This window comes from Amblyomma mixtum, chromosome 6 (assembly GCF_055824585.1).
Source record: "Amblyomma mixtum isolate Tamu chromosome 6, ASM5582458v1, whole genome shotgun sequence".
Lineage (NCBI taxonomy): Eukaryota > Metazoa > Arthropoda > Arachnida > Ixodida > Ixodidae > Amblyomma > Amblyomma mixtum.
In genome coordinates this window covers 12,929,348-12,947,576 of record NC_143017.1, presented here as the reverse complement: position 1 = coordinate 12,947,576, position 18,229 = coordinate 12,929,348, and positions in this window count along the sequence as shown.

Genomic DNA, 18,229 nt, shown 5'->3' with positions numbered 1-18,229 from the left:
TTGGCTTTCCGTTGGAAGCGTTGGTATACACCTCCCGATTTTTGATGGCGTCTTTGCGTCGCTTGTTTTGGCACGTGCAGGGCTTTCAATCATAAAAGGCTAAGGTCGTGCAATTTGCAAAATACAAGCTGTATATTCAGACGATGTTCTTCGTCGTCGCCAATGCCAAGTGAGGGCCTCTGGCAGTCGGTGGCGGGTTATGTAGCTTCAGCTTTGTGAAGTCAGAGCTGAATCCTTTGCCCTTCCATTGGAAGCGTTGGTACACACCTCCTAGTTTCGGATGGCGTCTTTCCGTCGCATGTTTTGGCACGTGCAGGGCTTTTATTCGTAAAAGGTTAAGGTCGTGCAAATGGTAAAATACAAACTGTATATTCAGACGATGTTCTTCTTCGTCGTCGCCAATGCCAAGTGGGGGCCTCTGGCAGTCGGTGGCGGGTTATGTAGCTTCAGCGTTGTGAAGTCAGAGCTGAATCCTTTGGCTTTCCGTTGGAAGCGTTGGTATACACCTCCCGGTTTTTGATGGCGTCTTTACGTCGCTTGTTTTGGCACGTGCAGGGCTTTCAATCATAAAAGGCTAAGGTCGTGCAATTTGCAAATTACAAGCTGTATATTCAGGAGATGTTCTTCTTCGTCGTCGCCAATGCCAACTGAGGGCCTCTGGCAGTCGGTAGCGAGTTAGGTAGCTTCAGCGTTGTGAAGTCAGAGCTGAATCCTTTGGCTTTCCGTTGGAAGCGTTGGTATACACCTCCCGGTTTTTGATGGCGTCCTTACGTCGCTTGTTTTGGCACGTGCAGGGCTTTCAATCATAAAAGGCTAAGGTCGTGCAATTTGCAAATTACAAGCTGTATATTCAGGAGATGTTCTTCTTCGTCGTCGCCAATGCCAACTGAGGTCCTCTGGCAGTCGGTAGCGGGTTATGTAGCTTCAGCGTTGTGAAGTCAGAGCTGAATCCTTTGGCTTTCCGTTGGAAGCGTTGGTATACACGTCCCGATTTTTGATGGCGTCCTTACGTCGCTTGTTTTGGCACGTGCAGGGCTTTCAATCATAAAAGGCTAAGGTCGTGCAATTTGCAAATTACAAGCAGTATATTCAGAAGATGTTCTTCTTCGTCGTCGCCAATGCCAAGTGAGGGCCTCTGGCAGTCGGTGGCGGGTTATTTAGCTTCAGCGTTGTGAAGTCAGAGCTGAATCCTTTGGCTTTCCATTGGAAGCGTTGGTATACACCTCGCGGTTTTTGATGGCGTCTTTACGTCGCTTGTTTTGGCACGTGCAGGGTTTTCAATCATAAAAGGCTAAGGTCGTGCAATTTGCAAAATACAAGCTCTATATTCAGACGATGTTCTTCTCCGTCGTCGCCAATGCCAAGTGAGGGCCTCTGGCAGTCGGTGGCTGGTTATGTAGCTTGAGCGTTTTGAAGTCAGAGCTGAATCCTTTGGCTTTCCGTTGGAAGCGCTGGTATAAACCTCCCGGTTTTTGATGGCGTCTTTGCGTCGCTTGTTTTGGCACGTGCAGGGCTTTCAATCATAAAAGACTAAGGTTGTGCAATTTGCAAAATACAAGCTTTATATTCAGAGGGTGATCTTCGTCGTCGCCAATGCCAACTGAGGGCCTCTGGCAGTCGGTAGAGGGTTATGTAGCCTGAGCGTTGTGAAGTCAGAGCTGAATCCTTTGGCTTTCCGTTGGAAGCGTTCGTATACACCTCCCGGTTTTTGATGGCGTCTTTACGCCGCTTCTTTTGGCACGTGCAGGGCTTTCAATCATAAAAGGCTAAGGTCGTCCAATTTGGAAAATACAAGCTGTATATTCAGAGGGTGTTCTTCGTCGTCGCCAATGCCAAGTAAGGGCCTCTGGCAGTCGGTAGCGGGCTATGTAGCTTAAGCGTTGTGAAGTCAGAGCTGAATCCTTTGGCTTTCCGTTGGAAGCGTTGGTATACACCTCCCGGTTTTTGATGGCGTCTTTACGTCGCTTGTTTTGGCACGTGCAGGGCTTTCAATCACAAAAGGCTAAGGTCGTGCAATTTGCAAAATACAAGCTGTATATTCAGAGGGTGTTCTTCTTCGTCGTCGCCAATGCCAATTGAGGGCCTCTGGCAGTTGGTGGCGGGTTATGTAGCTTCAGCGTTGTGAAGTCAGAGCTGAATCCTCTGGCTTTCCGTTGGAAGCGTTGGTATACACCTCCCGGTTTTATGGCGTCTTTACGTCGCTTGTTTTGGCACGTGCAGGGCTTTCAATCATAAAAGGCTAAGGTCGTGCAATTTGCAAAATACAAGCTGTATATTCAGACGATGTTCTTCATCGTCGTCGCCAATGCCAAGTGAGGGCCTCTGGCAGTCGGTGGCGGGTTATGTAGCTTCAGCGTTGTGAAGTCAGAGCTGAATGCTTTGGCTTTCCGTTGGAAGCGTTGGTATACACCTCCCGGTTTTTGATGGCGTCTTTACGTCGCTTGTTTTGGCACGTGCAGGGCTTTCAATCATAAAAGGCTAAGGTCGTGCAATTTGCAAAAATACAAGCTGTATATTCAGAGGGTGTTCTTCTTCGTCGTCGCCAATGCCAAGTGAGGGCCTCTGGCAGTCGGTAGCGGGTTATGTAGTTTTAGCGTTGTGAAGTCAGAGCTGAATCCTTTGGCTTTCCGTTGGGAGCGTTGGTATACACCTCCCGGTTTTTGATGGCGTCTTTACGTCGCTTGTTTTGGCACGTGCCGGGCTTACAATCATAAAAGGCTATGGTCGTGCAATTTGCAAAATACAAGCTGTATATTCAGACGTTGTTCTTCTTCGTCGTCGCCAATGCCAAGTGAGGGCCTCTGGCAGTCGGTAGCGGATTAGGTAGCTTCAGCGTTGTGAAGTCAGAGCTGAATCCTTTGGCTTTCCGTTGGAAGCGTTGGTATACACCTCCCGGTTTTTGATGGCGTCCTTACGTCGCTTGTTTTGGCACGTGCAGGGCTTTCAATCATAAAAGGCTAAGGTCGTGCAATTTACAAATTACAAGCTGTATATTCAGGAGATGTTCTTCTTCGTCGTCGCCAATGCCAAGTGAGGGCCTCTGGCAGTCGGTGGCGGGTTATTTAGCTTCAGCATTGTGAAGTCAGAGCTGAATCCTTTGGCTTTCCATTGGAAGCGTTGGTATACACATCCCGGTTTTTGATGGCGTCTTTACGTCGCCTGTTTTGGCACGTGCAGGGCTTTCAATCATAAAAGGCTAACATCGGGCAATTTGCAAAATACAAGCTGTATATTCAGACGAAGTTCTCCTTCGTCGTCGCCAATGCCAAGTGAGGGCCTCTGGCAGCCGGTAGCGGGTTATGTAGCTTCAGCGTTGTGAAGTCAGAGCTGAATCCTTTGGCTTTCCGTTGGAAGCGTTGGTATACACCTCCCGGTTTTTGATGGCGTCTTTACGTCGCTTGTTTTGGCACGTGCAGGGCTTTCAATCATAAAAGGCTAAGGTCGTGCAATTTGCAAAAATACAAGCTGTATATTCAGAGGGTGTTCTTCTTCGTCGTCGCCAATGCCAAGTGAGGGCCTCTGGCAGTCGGTAGCGGGTTATGTAGTTTTAGCGTTGTGAAGTCAGAGCTGAATCCTTTGGCTTTCCGTTGGGAGCGTTGGTATACACCTCCCGGTTTATGATGGCGTCTTTACGTCGCTTGTTTTGGCACGTGCCGGGCTTACAATAATAAAAGGCTAAGGTAGTGCAATTTCCAAAATACAAGCTGTATATTCAGACGTTGTTCTTCTTCGTCGTCGCCAATGCCAAGTGAGGGCCTCTGGCAGTCGGTAGCGGGTTAGGTAGCTTCAGCGTTGTGAAGTCAGAGCTGAATCCTTTGGCTTTCCGTTGGAAGCGTTGGTATACACCTCCCGATTTTGATGGCGTCTTTGCGTCGCTTGTTTTGGCACGTGCAGGGCTTTCAATCATAAAAGGCTAAGGTCGTGCAATTTGCAAAATACAAGCTGCATATTCAGAGGGTGTTCTTCTTCGTCGTCGCCAATGCCAACTGAGGTCCTCTGGCAGTCGGTAGCGGGTTATGTAGCTTGAGCGTTGTGAAGTCAGAGCTGAATCCTTTGGCTTTCCGTTGGAAGCGTTGGTATACACGTCCCGATTTTTGATGGCGTCCTTACGTCGCTTGTTTTGGCACGTGCAGGGCTTTCAATCATAAAAGGCTAAGGTCGTGCAATTTGCAAATTACAAGCTGTATATTCAGAAGATGTTCTTCGTCGTCGCCAATGCCAAGTGAGGGCCCCTGGCAGTCGGTGGCGGGTTATTTAGCTTCAGCGATGTGAAGTCAGAGCTGAATACTTTGGCTTTCCATTGGAAGCGTTGGTATACACCTCGCGGTTTTTGATGGCGTCTTTACGACGCTTGTTTTGGCACGTGCAGGGTTTTCAATCATAAAAGGCTAAGGTCGTGCAATTTGCAAAATACAAGCTGTATATTCAGACGATGTTCTTCTCCGTCGTCGCCAATGCCAAGTGAGGGCCTCTGGCAGTCGGTGGCTGGTTATGTAGCTTGAGCGTTTTGAAGTCAGAGCTGAATCCTTTGGCTTTCCGTTGGAAGCGCTGGTATAAACCTCCCGGTTTTTGATGGCGTCTTTACGTCGCTTGTTTTGGCACGTGCAGGGCTTTCAATCATAAAAGGCTAAGGTTGTGCAATTTGCAAAATAAAGCTTTATATTCAGAGGGTGTTCTTCGTCGTCGCCAATGCCAACTGAGGGCCTCTGGCAGTCGGTAGAGGGTTATGTAGCCTGAGCGTTGTGAAGTCAGAGCTGAATCCTTTGGCTTTCCGTTGGAAGCGTTCGTATACACCTCCCGGTTTTTGATGGCGTCTTTACGCCGCTTCTTTTGGCACGTGCAGGGCTTTCAATCATAAAAGGCTAAGGTCGTCCAATTTGGAAAATACAAGCTGTATATTCAGAGGGTGTTCTTCGTCGTCGCCAATGCCGAGTAAGGGCCTCTGGCAGTCGGTAGCGGGCTATGTAGCTTAAGCGTTGTGAAGTCAGAGCTGAATCCTTTGGCTTTCCGTTGGAAGCGTTGGTATACACCTCCCGGTTTTTGATGGCGTCTTTACGTCGCTTGTTTTGGCACGTGCAGGGCTTTCAATCACAAAAGGCTAAGGTCGTGCAATTTGCAAAATACAAGCTGTATATTCAGAGGGTGTTCTTCTTCGTCGTTGCCAATGCCAATTGAGGGCCTCTGGCAGTTGGTGGCGGGTTATGTAGCTTCAGCGTTGTGAAGTCAGAGCTGAATCCTCTGGCTTTCCGTTGGAAGCGTTGGTATACACCTCCCGGTTTTATGGCGTGTTTACGTCGCTTGTTTTGGCACGTGCAGGGCTTTCAATCATAAAAGGCTAAGGTCGTGCAATTTGCAAAATACAAGCTGTATATTCAGAGGGTGTTCTTCTTCGTCGTCGCCAATGCCAAGTGAGAGCCTCTGGCAGTCGGTGGCGGGTTATGTAGCTTCAGCTTTGTGAAGTCAGAGCTGAATCCTTTGCCCTTCCATTGGAAGCGTTGGTACACACCTCCTAGTTTCGGATGGCGTCTTTCCGTCGCTTGTTTTGGCACGTGCAGGGTTTTTATTCGTAAAAGCTTAAGGTCGTGCAAATGGTAAAATACAAACTGTATATTCAGAGGGTGTTCTTCTTCGCCGTCGCCAATGCCAAGTGAGGGCCTGTGGCAGTCGGTAGCGGGTTATGTAGCTTCAGCGTTGTGAAGTCAGAGCTGAATCCTTTGGCTTTCCGTTTGAAGCGTTGGTATACACCTCCCGGTTTTTGATGGCGTCCTTACGTCGCTTGTTTTGGCACGTGCAGGGCTTTCAATCATAAAAGGCTAAGGTCGTGCAATTTGCAAATTACAAGCTGTATATTCAGAAGATGTTCTTCTTCGTCGTCGCCAATGCCAAGTGAGGGCCTCTGGCAGTCGGTGGCGGGTTATTTAGCTTCAGCATTGTGCAGTCAGAGCTGAATCCTTTGGCTTTCCGTTGGAAGCGTTGGTATACACCTCCCGGTTTTTGATGGCGTCTTTACGTCGCCTGTTTTGGCACGTGCAGGGCTTTCAATCATAAAAGGCTAACATCGGGCAATTTGCAAATTACAAGCTGTATATTCAGACGAAGTTTTTCTTCGTCGTCGCCAATGCCAAGTGAGGGCCTCTGGCAGTCGGTGGCGCGTTATGTAGCTTCAGCGTCGTGAACTCACAGCTGCTTCCTTTGGCTTTCCATTGGAAACGTTGGTACACACCTCCCGGTTTCGGATGGCGTCTTTCCGTCGCTTGTTTTGGCACGTGCAGGGCTTTCAATCATAAAAGGCTAAGGTCGTGCAATTTGCAAAATACAAGCTGTATATTCAGACGATGTTCTTCATCGCCGTCGCCAATGCCAAGTGAGGGCCTCTGGCAGTCGGTGGCGGGTTATGTAGCTTCAGCATTGTGAAGTCAGAGCTGAATGCTTTGGCTTTCCGTTGGAAGCGTTGGTATACACCTCCCGGTTTTTGATAGCGTCTTTACGTCGCTTGTTTTGGCACGTGCAGGGCTTTCAATCATAAAAGGCTAAGGTCGTGCAATTTGCAAAAATACAAGCTGTATATTCAGAGGGTGTTCTTCTTCGTCGTCGCCAATGCCAAGTGAGGGCCTCTGGCAGTCGGTAGCGGGTTATGTAGTTTTAGCGTTGTGAAGTCAGAGCTGAATCCTTTGGCTATCCGTTGGGAGCGTTGGTATACACCTCCCGGTTTTTGATGGCGTCTTTACGTCGCTTGTTTTGGCACGTGCCGGGCTTACAATCATAAAAGGCTATGGTCGTGCAATTTGCAAAATACAAGCTGTATATTCAGACGTTGTTCTTCTTCGTCGTCGCCAATGCCAAGTGAGGGCCTCTGGCAGTCGGTAGCGGGTTAGGTAGCTTCAGCGTTGTGAAGTCAGAGCTGAATCCTTTGGCTTTCCGTTGGAAGCGTTGGTATACACCTCCCGGTTTTTGATGGCGTCCTTACGTCGCTTGTTTTGGCACGTGCAGGGCTTTCAATCATAAAAGGCTAAGGTCGTGCAATTTACAAATTACAAGCTGTATATTCAGGAGATGTTCTTCTTCGTCGTCGCCAATGCCAAGTGAGGGCCTCGGGCAGTCGGTGGCGGGTTATTTAGCTTCAGCATTGTGAAGTCAGAGCTGAATCCTTTGGCTTTCCGTTGGAAGCGTTGGTATTCACATCCCGGTTTTTGATGGCGTCTTTACGTCGCCTGTTTTGGCACGTGCAGGGCTTTCAATCATAAAAGGCTAACATCGGGCAATTTGCAAAATACAAGCTGTATATTCAGACGAAGTTCTTCTTCGTCGTCGCCAATGCCAAGTGAGGGCCTCTGGCAGCCGGTAGCGGGTTATGTAGCTTCAGCGTTGTGAAGTCAGAGCTGAATCCTTTGGCTTTCCGTTGGAAGCGTTGGTATACACCTCCCGGTTTTTGATGGCGTCTTTACGTCGCTTGTTTTGGCACGTGCAGGGCTTTCAATCATAAAAGGCTAAGGTCGTGCAATTTGCAAAAATACAAGCTGTATATTCAGAGGGTGTTCTTCTTCGTCGTCGCCAATGCCAAGTGAGGGCCTCTGGCAGTCGGTAGCGGGTTATGTAGTTTTAGCGTTGTGAAGTCAGAGCTGAATCCTTTGGCTTTCCGTTGGGAGCGTTGGTATACACCTCCCGGTTTTTGATGGCGTCTTTACGTCGCTTGTTTTGGCACGTGCCGGGCTTACAATCATAAAAGGCTAAGGTCGTGCAATTTCCAAAATACAAGCTGTATATTCAGACGTTGTTCTTCTTCGTCGTCGCCAATGCCAAGTGAGGGCCTCTGGCAGTCGGTAGCGGGTTAGGTAGCTTCAGCGTTGTGAAGTCAGAGCTGAATCCTTTGGCTTTCCGTTGGAAGCGTTGGTATACACCTCCCGGTTTTTGATGGCGTCCTTACGTCGCTTGTTTTGGCACGTGCAGGGCTTTCAATCATAAAAGGCTAAGGTCGTGCAATTTGCAAATTACAAGCTGTATATTCAGGAGATGTTCTTCTTCGTCGTCGCCATTGCCAAGTCAGGGCCTCTGGCAGTCGGTGGCGGGTTATTTAGCTTCAGCACTGTGAAGTCAGAGCTGAATCCTTTGGCTTTCCGTTGGAAGCGTTGGTATACACCTCCCGGTTTTTGATGGCGTCTTTACGTCGCCTGTTTTGGCACGTGCAGGGCTTTCAATCATAAAAGGCTAACATCGGGCAATTTGCAAAATACAAGCTGTATATTCAGACGAAGTTCTTCGTCGTCGCCAATGCCAAGTGAGGGCCTCTGCCAGTCGGTAGCGGGCTATGTAGCTTCAGCGTTGTGAAGTCAGAGCTGAATCCTTTGGCTTTCCGTTGGAAGCGTTGGTGCACACCACCCGGTTTTTGATGCCGTCTTTACGTCGCTTGTTTTGGCACGTGCAGGGCTTTCAATCATAAAAGGCTAAGGTCGTGCAATTTCCAAAATACGAGCTGTATATTCAGACGAAGTTCTTCTTCGTCGTCGCCAATGCCAAGTGAGGGCCTCTGGCAGTCGGTAGCGGGTTATGTAGCTTCAGCGTTGTGAAGTCAGAGCTGAACCATTTGGCTTTCCGTTGGAAGCGTTGGTATGCACCTCCCGGTTTTTGATGGCGTCTTTACGTCGCTTGTTTTGGCACGTGCAGGGCTTTCAATTATAAAAGCCTAAGGTCGTGCAATTTGCAAAATACAAGCTGTATATTCAGACGATGTTCTTCTTCGTCGTAGCCAATGCCAAGTGAGGAGCTCTGGCAGTCGGTGGCGGGTTATGTAGCTTCAGCGTTGTGGAGTCAGAGCTGAAACCTTTGACTTTCCATTGGAATCGTTGGTATGCACCTCCCAGTTTCGGATGGCGTCTTTCCGTCGCTTGTTTTGGCACGTGCAGGGCTTTCATTCGTAAAAGATTAAGGTCGTGCTATTTGCAAAATACAAGCTGTATATTCAGAGCATGTTCTTCTTCGTCGTCGCCAATGCCAAATGAGGGTCTCTTGTAGTCGGTGGCGGGTTATGCAGTGAAGTCAGAGCTGATTCCTTTGGCTTTCCGTTGGATGCGTTCGTACACACCTGCCGGTTTTGGATGGCGTTTTTCGGTCGCTTCTTTTGGCACGTGCGGCGCTTTCAATCATAAAAGGCTAAGGTCGTGCAGTTTGCAAAATACAAGCTGTATATTCAGACGATGTTCTTCTTCGTCGTCGCCAATGCCAAATGAGGGCCTCTGGCAGTCGGGGGCGGGTTATGTAGCTTCAGCGTTGTGGAGTCAGAGCTGAATCCTTTGGCTTTCCATTGGAAGCATTTGTACACACCTCCCGGTTTTGGATGGCGTCTTTACGTCGCTTGTTTTGGCACGTGCAGGGCTTTCAATCATAAAAGGCTAAGGTCGTGCAATTTGTAAAATACAAGCTGTATATTCAGAGCATGTTCTTCTTCGTCGTCGCCAATGCCAAATGAGGGCCCCTTGCAGTCGGTGGCCGGTTATGTAGCTTCAGCGTTATGAAGTCAGAGCTGATTCCTTTGGCTTTCCGTTGGAAGCGTTGGTATGCACCTCCCAGTTTCGGATGGCGTCTTTCCGTCGCTTGTTTTGGCACGTGGAGGGCTTTCAATCATAAAAGGGTAAGGTTGTGCAATTTGCAAAATACAAGCTGTATATTCAGAGCATGTTCTTCTTCGTCGTCGCCAATGCCAAATGACGGCCTCTCGTAGTCAGTAGTGGGTTATGTAGCTTCAGCGTTGTGAAGTCAGAGCTGAATCCTTTGGCTTTCCGTTGGAAGCGTTGGTATACACCTCCCGGCTTTGGATGGCGTCTTTACGTCTCTTGTTTTGGCACGTGCGCGGCTTTCAATCATAAAAGGTTAAGGTCGTGCAATTTGCAAAATACAAGCTGTATATTCAGAGGGTGTTTTTCTTCGTCGTCGCCAATGCGAAGTGAGGGCCTCTGGCAGTCGGTGGCGGTTTATGTAGCTTCAGCGTTGTGGAGTCAGAGCTGAATCCTTTTGCTTTCCGTTGGAAGTGTTGGTATACACCTCCCGGTTTCGGATGGCGTCTTTCCGTCGCTTGTTTTGGCACGTGCAGTGCTTTTATTCGTAAAAGGTTAAGGTCGTGCAATTTGCAAAATACAACCTGTATAATCACACGATGTTCTTCGTCGTCGCCAATGCCAATTGAGGGCCTCTGGCAGTCGGTGGCGGGTTATGTAGCTTCAGCGTTGTGAAGTCAGAGCTGAATCTTTTGGCTTTCCGTTGGAAGCATTGGTATACACCTCCCGGTTTCAGATGGCGTCTTTCCGTCGCTTGTTTTGCCACGTGCAGGGCTTTCAAACATAAAAGGTTAAGGTCGTGCAATTTGCAAGATGCAAATTGTATATTCAGACGATGCTCTTCGTCGTCGCCAATGCCAAATGAGGGCCTCTGGCAGTCGGTGGCGGGTTATGTAGCTTCAGCGTTGTGGAGTCAGAGCTGAATCCTATGGCTTTCCGTTGGAAGCGTTGGTACACACCTCTCGGTTTTGGATGGCGTCTTTACGTCCCTTGATTGGCAGGTGCAGGGCTTTCAATCATAAAAGGCTAAGGTCGTGCAATTTGCAAAATAAAAGATGTATATTCAGACGATGTTCTTCTTCGTCGTCGCCAATGCCAAGTGAGGGCCTCTGGCAGCCGGTGGCGCGTTACGTAGCTTCAGCGTTGTGAAGTCAGAGCTGAATCGTTTGGCTTTCCGTCGGAAGCGTTGGTACACACATCGCGGTTTTGGTTGGCGTCTTTACGTCACTTGTTTTGGCACGTGCAGGGCTTTTATTCGTTAAAGGTTAAGGTCCTGCAATTGGTAAAATACAAACTGTATATTCATACGATGTTCTTCGTCGTCGCCAATGCCAAGTGAGGGCCTCTGGCAGTGGGTGGCGGGTTATGTAGCTTCAGCGTTAAGTCAGAGCTGAATCCTTTGGCTTTCCGTTGGAAGCGTTGGTATAAACCTCCCGGTTTTGGATGGCGTCTTTACGTCGCTTGTTTTGGCACGTGCAGGGCTTTCAATCATAAAAGGCTAAGGTCGTGCAATTTCCTAAATACAAGCTGTATATTCAGACGAAGTTCATCTTCGTCGTCGCCAATGCCAAGTGAGGGCCTCTGGCAGTGGGTAGCGGGTTATGTAGCTTCAGCGTTGTGAAGTCAGAGCTGAACCATTTGGCTTTCCGTCGGAAGCGTTTGTATGCACCTCCCGGTTTTTGATGGCGTCTTTACGTCGCTTGTTTTGGCACGTGCAGGGCTTTCAATCATAAAAGGGTAAGGTCGTGCAATTTGCAAAATACAAGCTGTATATTCAGAGCATGTTCTTCTTCGTCGTCGCCAATGCCAAATGACGGCCTCTCGTAGTCAGTAGTGGGTTATGTAGCTTCAGCGTTGTGAAGTCAGAGCTGAATCCTTTGGCTTTCCGTTGGAAGCGTTGGTATACACCTCCCGGTTTCAGATGGCGTCTTTCCGTCGCTTGTTTTGCCACGTGCAGGGCTTTCAATAATAAAAGGTTAAGGTCGTGCAATTTGCAAGATACAAATTGTATATTGAGACGATGCTCTTCGTCGTCGCCAATGCCAAATGAGGGCCTCTGGCAGTCGGTAGCGGGTTATGTAGCTTCAGCGTTGTGAAGTCAGAGCTGAACCATTTGGCTTTCCGTTGGAAGCGTTGGTATGCACCTCCCGGTTTTTGATGGCGTCTTTACGTCGCTTGTTTTGGCACGTGCAGGGCTTTCAATTATAAAAGCCTAAGGTCGTGCAATTTGCAAAATACAAGCTGTATATTCAGACGATGTTCTTCTTCGTCGTAGCCAATGCCAAGTGAAGAGCTCTGGCAGTCGGTGGCGGGTTATGTAGCTTCAGCGTTGTGGAGTCAGAGCTGAAACCTTTGACTTTCCATTGGAATCGTTGGTATGCACCTCCCAGTTTCGGATGGCGTCTTTCCGTCGCTTGTTTTGGCACGTGCAGGGCTTTCATTCGTAAAAGATTAAGGTCGTGCTATTTGCAAAATACAAGCTGTATATTCAGAGCATGTTCTTCTTCGTCGTCGCCAATGCCAAATGAGGGTCTCTTGTAGTCGGTGGCGGGTTATGCAGTGAAGTCAGAGCTGATTCCTTTGGCTTTCCGTTGGATGCGTTCGTACACACCTGCCGGTTTTGGATGGCGTTTTTCGGTCGCTTCTTTTGGCACGTGCGGCGCTTTCAATCATAAAAGGCTAAGGTCGTGCAGTTTGCAAAATACAAGCTGTATATTCAGACGATGTTCTTCTTCGTCGTCGCCAATGCCAAATGAGGGCCTCTGGCAGTCGGGGGCGGGTTATGTAGCTTCAGCGTTGTGGAGTCAGAGCTGAATCCTTTGGCTTTCCATTGGAAGCATTTGTACACACCTCCCGGTTTTGGATGGCGTCTTTACGTCGCTTGTTTTGGCACGTGCAGGGCTTTCAATCATAAAAGGCTAAGGTCGTGCAATTTGTAAAATACAAGCTGTATATTCAGAGCATGTTCTTCTTCGTCGTCGCCAATGCCAAATGAGGGCCCCTTGCAGTCGGTGGCCGGTTATGTAGCTTCAGCGTTATGAAGTCAGAGCTGATTCCTTTGGCTTTCCGTTGGAAGCGTTGGTATGCACCTCCCAGTTTCGGATGGCGTCTTTCCGTCGCTTGTTTTGGCACGTGGAGGGCTTTCAATCATAAAAGGGTAAGGTTGTGCAATTTGCAAAATACAAGCTGTATATTCAGAGCATGTTCTTCTTCGTCGTCGCCAATGCCAAATGACGGCCTCTCGTAGTCAGTAGTGGGTTATGTAGCTTCAGCGTTGTGAAGTCAGAGCTGAATCCTTTGGCTTTCCGTTGGAAGCGTTGGTATACACCTCCCGGCTTTGGATGGCGTCTTTACGTCTCTTGTTTTGGCACGTGCGCGGCTTTCAATCATAAAAGGTTAAGGTCGTGCAATTTGCAAAATACAAGCTGTATATTCAGAGGGTGTTTTTCTTCGTCGTCGCCAATGCGAAGTGAGGGCCTCTGGCAGTCGGTGGCGGTTTATGTAGCTTCAGCGTTGTGGAGTCAGAGCTGAATCCTTTTGCTTTCCGTTGGAAGTGTTGGTATACACCTCCCGGTTTCGGATGGCGTCTTTCCGTCGCTTGTTTTGGCACGTGCAGTGCTTTTATTCGTAAAAGGTTAAGGTCGTGCAATTTGCAAAATACAACCTGTATAATCACACGATGTTCTTCGTCGTCGCCAATGCCAATTGAGGGCCTCTGGCAGTCGGTGGCGGGTTATGTAGCTTCAGCGTTGTGAAGTCAGAGCTGAATCTTTTGGCTTTCCGTTGGAAGCATTGGTATACACCTCCCGGTTTCAGATGGCGTCTTTCCGTCGCTTGTTTTGCCACGTGCAGGGCTTTCAAACATAAAAGGTTAAGGTCGTGCAATTTGCAAGATGCAAATTGTATATTCAGACGATGCTCTTCGTCGTCGCCAATGCCAAATGAGGGCCTCTGGCAGTCGGTGGCGGGTTATGTAGCTTCAGCGTTGTGGAGTCAGAGCTGAATCCTATGGCTTTCCGTTGGAAGCGTTGGTACACACCTCTCGGTTTTGGATGGCGTCTTTACGTCCCTTGATTGGCAGGTGCAGGGCTTTCAATCATAAAAGGCTAAGGTCGTGCAATTTGCAAAATAAAAGATGTATATTCAGACGATGTTCTTCTTCGTCGTCGCCAATGCCAAGTGAGGGCCTCTGGCAGCCGGTGGCGCGTTACGTAGCTTCAGCGTTGTGAAGTCAGAGCTGAATCGTTTGGCTTTCCGTCGGAAGCGTTGGTACACACATCGCGGTTTTGGTTGGCGTCTTTACGTCACTTGTTTTGGCACGTGCAGGGCTTTTATTCGTTAAAGGTTAAGGTCCTGCAATTGGTAAAATACAAACTGTATATTCATACGATGTTCTTCGTCGTCGCCAATGCCAAGTGAGGGCCTCTGGCAGTGGGTGGCGGGTTATGTAGCTTCAGCGTTAAGTCAGAGCTGAATCCTTTGGCTTTCCGTTGGAAGCGTTGGTATAAACCTCCCGGTTTTGGATGGCGTCTTTACGTCGCTTGTTTTGGCACGTGCAGGGCTTTCAATCATAAAAGGCTAAGGTCGTGCAATTTCCTAAATACAAGCTGTATATTCAGACGAAGTTCATCTTCGTCGTCGCCAATGCCAAGTGAGGGCCTCTGGCAGTGGGTAGCGGGTTATGTAGCTTCAGCGTTGTGAAGTCAGAGCTGAACCATTTGGCTTTCCGTCGGAAGCGTTTGTATACACCTCCCGGTTTTTGATGGCGTCTTTACGTCGCTTGTTTTGGCACGTGCAGGGCTTTCAATCATAAAAGGGTAAGGTCGTGCAATTTGCAAAATACAAGCTGTATATTCAGAGCATGTTCTTCTTCGTCGTCGCCAATGCCAAATGACGGCCTCTCGTAGTCAGTAGTGGGTTATGTAGCTTCAGCGTTGTGAAGTCAGAGCTGAATCCTTTGGCTTTCCGTTGGAAGCGTTGGTATACACCTCCCGGTTTCAGATGGCGTCTTTCCGTCGCTTGTTTTGCCACGTGCAGGGCTTTCAATAATAAAAGGTTAAGGTCGTGCAATTTGCAAGATACAAATTGTATATTCAGACGATGCTCTTCGTCGTCGCCAATGCCAAATGAGGGCCTCTGGCAGTCGGTGGCGGGTTATGTAGCTTCAGCGTTGTGGAGTCAGAGCTGAATCCTTTGGCTTTCCATTGGAAGCATTTGTACACACCTCCCGGTTTTGGATGGCGTCTTTACGTCGCTTGTTTTGGCACGTGAGAGGGCTTTCAATCATAAAAGGCTAAGGTCGTGCAATTTGCAAAATGCAAGCTGTATATTGAGACGATGTTCTTCTTCGTCGTCGCCAATGCCAAGTGAGGGCCTCTGGCAGTCGGTGGCGGGTTATGTAGCTTCAGCGTAGTGGAGTCAGAGCTGAATCCTTTGGCTTTCCATTGGAATCGCTGGTATGCACCTCCCAGTTTCGGATGGCGTCTTTCCGTCGCTTGTTTTGGCACGTGCAGGGCTTTCATTCGTAAAAGATTAAGGTCGTGCAATTTGCAAAATAAAAGCTGCATATTCAGAGCATGTTCTTCTTCGCCGTCGCCAATGCAAAATGAGGGCCCCTTGAAGTCGGTGGCGGGTTATGTAGCTTCAGCTTTATGAAGTCAGAGCTGATTCCTTTGGCTTTCCGTTGGAAGCGTTCGTACACATCTGCCGGTTTTGGATGGCGTTTTTCGGTCGCTTCTTTTGGCACGTGCAAGGTTTTTATTCGTAAAAGGTTAAGGTCGTGCAATTTGCAAAATACAAGCTGTATATTCAGAGGGTGTTTTTCTTCGTCGTCGCCAATGCGAGGTAAGGGCCTCTGGCCGTCGGTGGCGGTTTATGTAGCTTCAGCGTTGTGGAGTCAGAGCTGAATCCTTTGGCTTTCCGTTGGAAGCATTGGTATGCACCTCCCGGTTTCGGATGGCGTCTTTCCGTCGCTTGTTTTGGCACGTGCAGGGCTTTCAATCATAAAAGGCTAAGGTCGTGCAATTTCCAAAATACAAGCTGGATATTGAGACGAAGTTCTTCTTCGTCGTCGCCAATGCCAAGTGAGGGCCTCTGGCAGTGGGTAGCGGGTTATGTAGCTTCAGCGTTGTGAAGTCAGAGCTGAACCATTTGGCTTTCCGTCGGAAGCGTTTGTATACACCTCCCGGTTTTTGATGGCGTCTTTACGTCGCTTGTTTTGGCACGTGCAGGGCTTTCAATCATAAAAGGGTAAGTTCGTGCAATTTGCAAAATACAAGCTGTATATTCAGAGCATGTTCTTCTTCGTCGTCGCCAATGCCAAGTGAGGGCCTCTGGCAGTCGGTAGCGGGTTATGTAGATTCAGCGTTGTGAAGTCAGAGCTGAATCGTTTGGCTTTCCGTCGGAAGCGTTGGTACACACATCGCGGTTTTGGTTGGCGTCTTTACGTCACTTGTTTTGGCACGTGCAGGGCTTTTATTCGTTAAAGGTTAAGGTCCTGCAATTGGTAAAATACAAACTGTATATTCATACGATGTTCTTCGTCGTCGCCAATGCCAAGTGAGGGCCTCTGGCAGTGGGTGGCGGGTTATGTAGCTTCAGCGTTAAGTCAGAGCTGAATCCTTTGGCTTTCCGTTGGAAGCGTTGGTATAAACCTCCCGGTTTTGGATGGCGTCTTTACGTCGCTTGTTTTGGCACGTGCAGGGCTTTCAATCATAAAAGGCTAAGGTCGTGCAATTTCCTAAATACAAGCTGTATATTCAGACGAAGTTCATCTTCGTCGTCGCCAATGCCAAGTGAGGGCCTCTGGCAGTGGGTAGCGGGTTATGTAGCTTCAGCGTTGTGAAGTCAGAGCTGAACCATTTGGCTTTCCGTCGGAAGCGTTTGTATACACCTCCCGGTTTTTGATGGCGTCTTTACGTCGCTTGTTTTGGCACGTGCAGGGCTTTCAATCATAAAAGGGTAAGGTCGTGCAATTTGCAAAATACAAGCTGTATATTCAGAGCATGTTCTTCTTCGTCGTCGCCAATGCCAAATGACGGCCTCTCGTAGTCAGTAGTGGGTTATGTAGCTTCAGCGTTGTGAAGTCAGAGCTGAATCCTTTGGCTTTCCGTTGGAAGCGTTGGTATAAACCTCCCGGTTTCAGATGGCGTCTTTCCGTCGCTTGTTTTGCCACGTGCAGGGCTTTCAATCATAAAAGGTTAAGGTCGTGCAATTTGCAAGATACAAATTGTATATTCAGACGATGCTCTTCGTCGTCGCCAATGCCAAATGAGGGCCTCTGGCAGTCGGTGGCGGGTTATGTAGCTTCAGCGTTGTGGAGTCAGAGCTGAATCCTTTGGCTTTCCATTGGAAGCATTTGTACACACCTCCCGGTTTTGGATGGCGTCTTTACGTCGCTTGTTTTGGCACGTGAGAGGGCTTTCAATCATAAAAGGCTAAGGTCGTGCAATTTGCAAAATGCAAGCTGTATATTGAGACGATGTTCTTCTTCGTCGTCGCCAATGCCAAGTGAGGGCCTCTGGCAGTCGGTATCGGGTTATGTAGCTTCAGCGTAGTGGAGTCAGAGCTGAATCCTTTGGCTTTCCATTGGAATCGTTGGTATGCACCTCCCAGTTTCGGATGGCGTTTTTCGGTCGCTTCTTTTGGCACGTGCAGGGTTTTTATTCGTAAAAGGTTAAGGTCGTGCAATTTGCAAAATACAAGCTGTATATTCAGAGGGTGTTTTTCTTCGTCGTCGCCAATGCGAGGTAAGGGCCTCTGGCCGTCGGTGGCGGTTTATGTAGCTTCAGCGTTGTGGAGTCAGAGCTGAATCCTTTGGCTTTCCGTTGGAAGCATTGGTATGCACCTCCCGGTTTCGGATGGCGTCTTTCCGTCGCTTGTTTTGGCACGTGCAGGGCTTTCAATCATAAAAGGCTAAGGTCGTGCAATTTCCAAAATACAAGCTGTATATTCAGACGAAGTTCTTCTTCGTCGTCGCCAATGCCAAGTGAGGGCCTCTGGCAGTGGGTAGCGGGTTATGTAGCTTCAGCGTTGTGAAGTCAGAGCTGAACCATTTGGCTTTCCGTCGGAAGCGTTTGTATACACCTCCCGGTTTTTGATGGCGTCTTTACGTCGCTTGTTTTGGCACGTGCAGGGCTTTCAATCATAAAAGGGTAAGTTCGTGCAATTTGCAAAATACAAGCTGTATATTCAGAGCATGTTCTTCGTCGTCGCCAATGCCAAATGACGGCCTCTCGTAGTCAGTAGTGGGTTATGTAGCTTCAGCGTTGTGAAGTCAGAGCTGAATCTTTTGGCTTTCCGTTGGAAGCGTTGGTATACACCTCCCGGCTTTGGATGTCGTCTTTACGTCTCTTGTTTTGGCACGTGCGCGGCTTTCAATCATAAAAGGTTAAGGTCGTGCAATTTGCAAAATACAAGCTGTATATTCAGACGATGTTCTTCTTCGTCGTAGCCAATGCCAAGTGAGGGCCTCTGGCAGTCGGTGGCGGGTTATGTAGCTTCAGCGTTGTGGAGTCAGAGCTAAAACCTTTGGCTTTCCATTGGAATCATTGGTATGCACCTCCCAGTTTCGGATGGCGTCTTTCCGTCGCTTGTTTTGGCACGTGCAGGGCTTTCATTCGTAAAAGATTAAGGTCGTGCTATTTGCAAAATACAAGCTGTATATTCAGAGCATGTTCTTC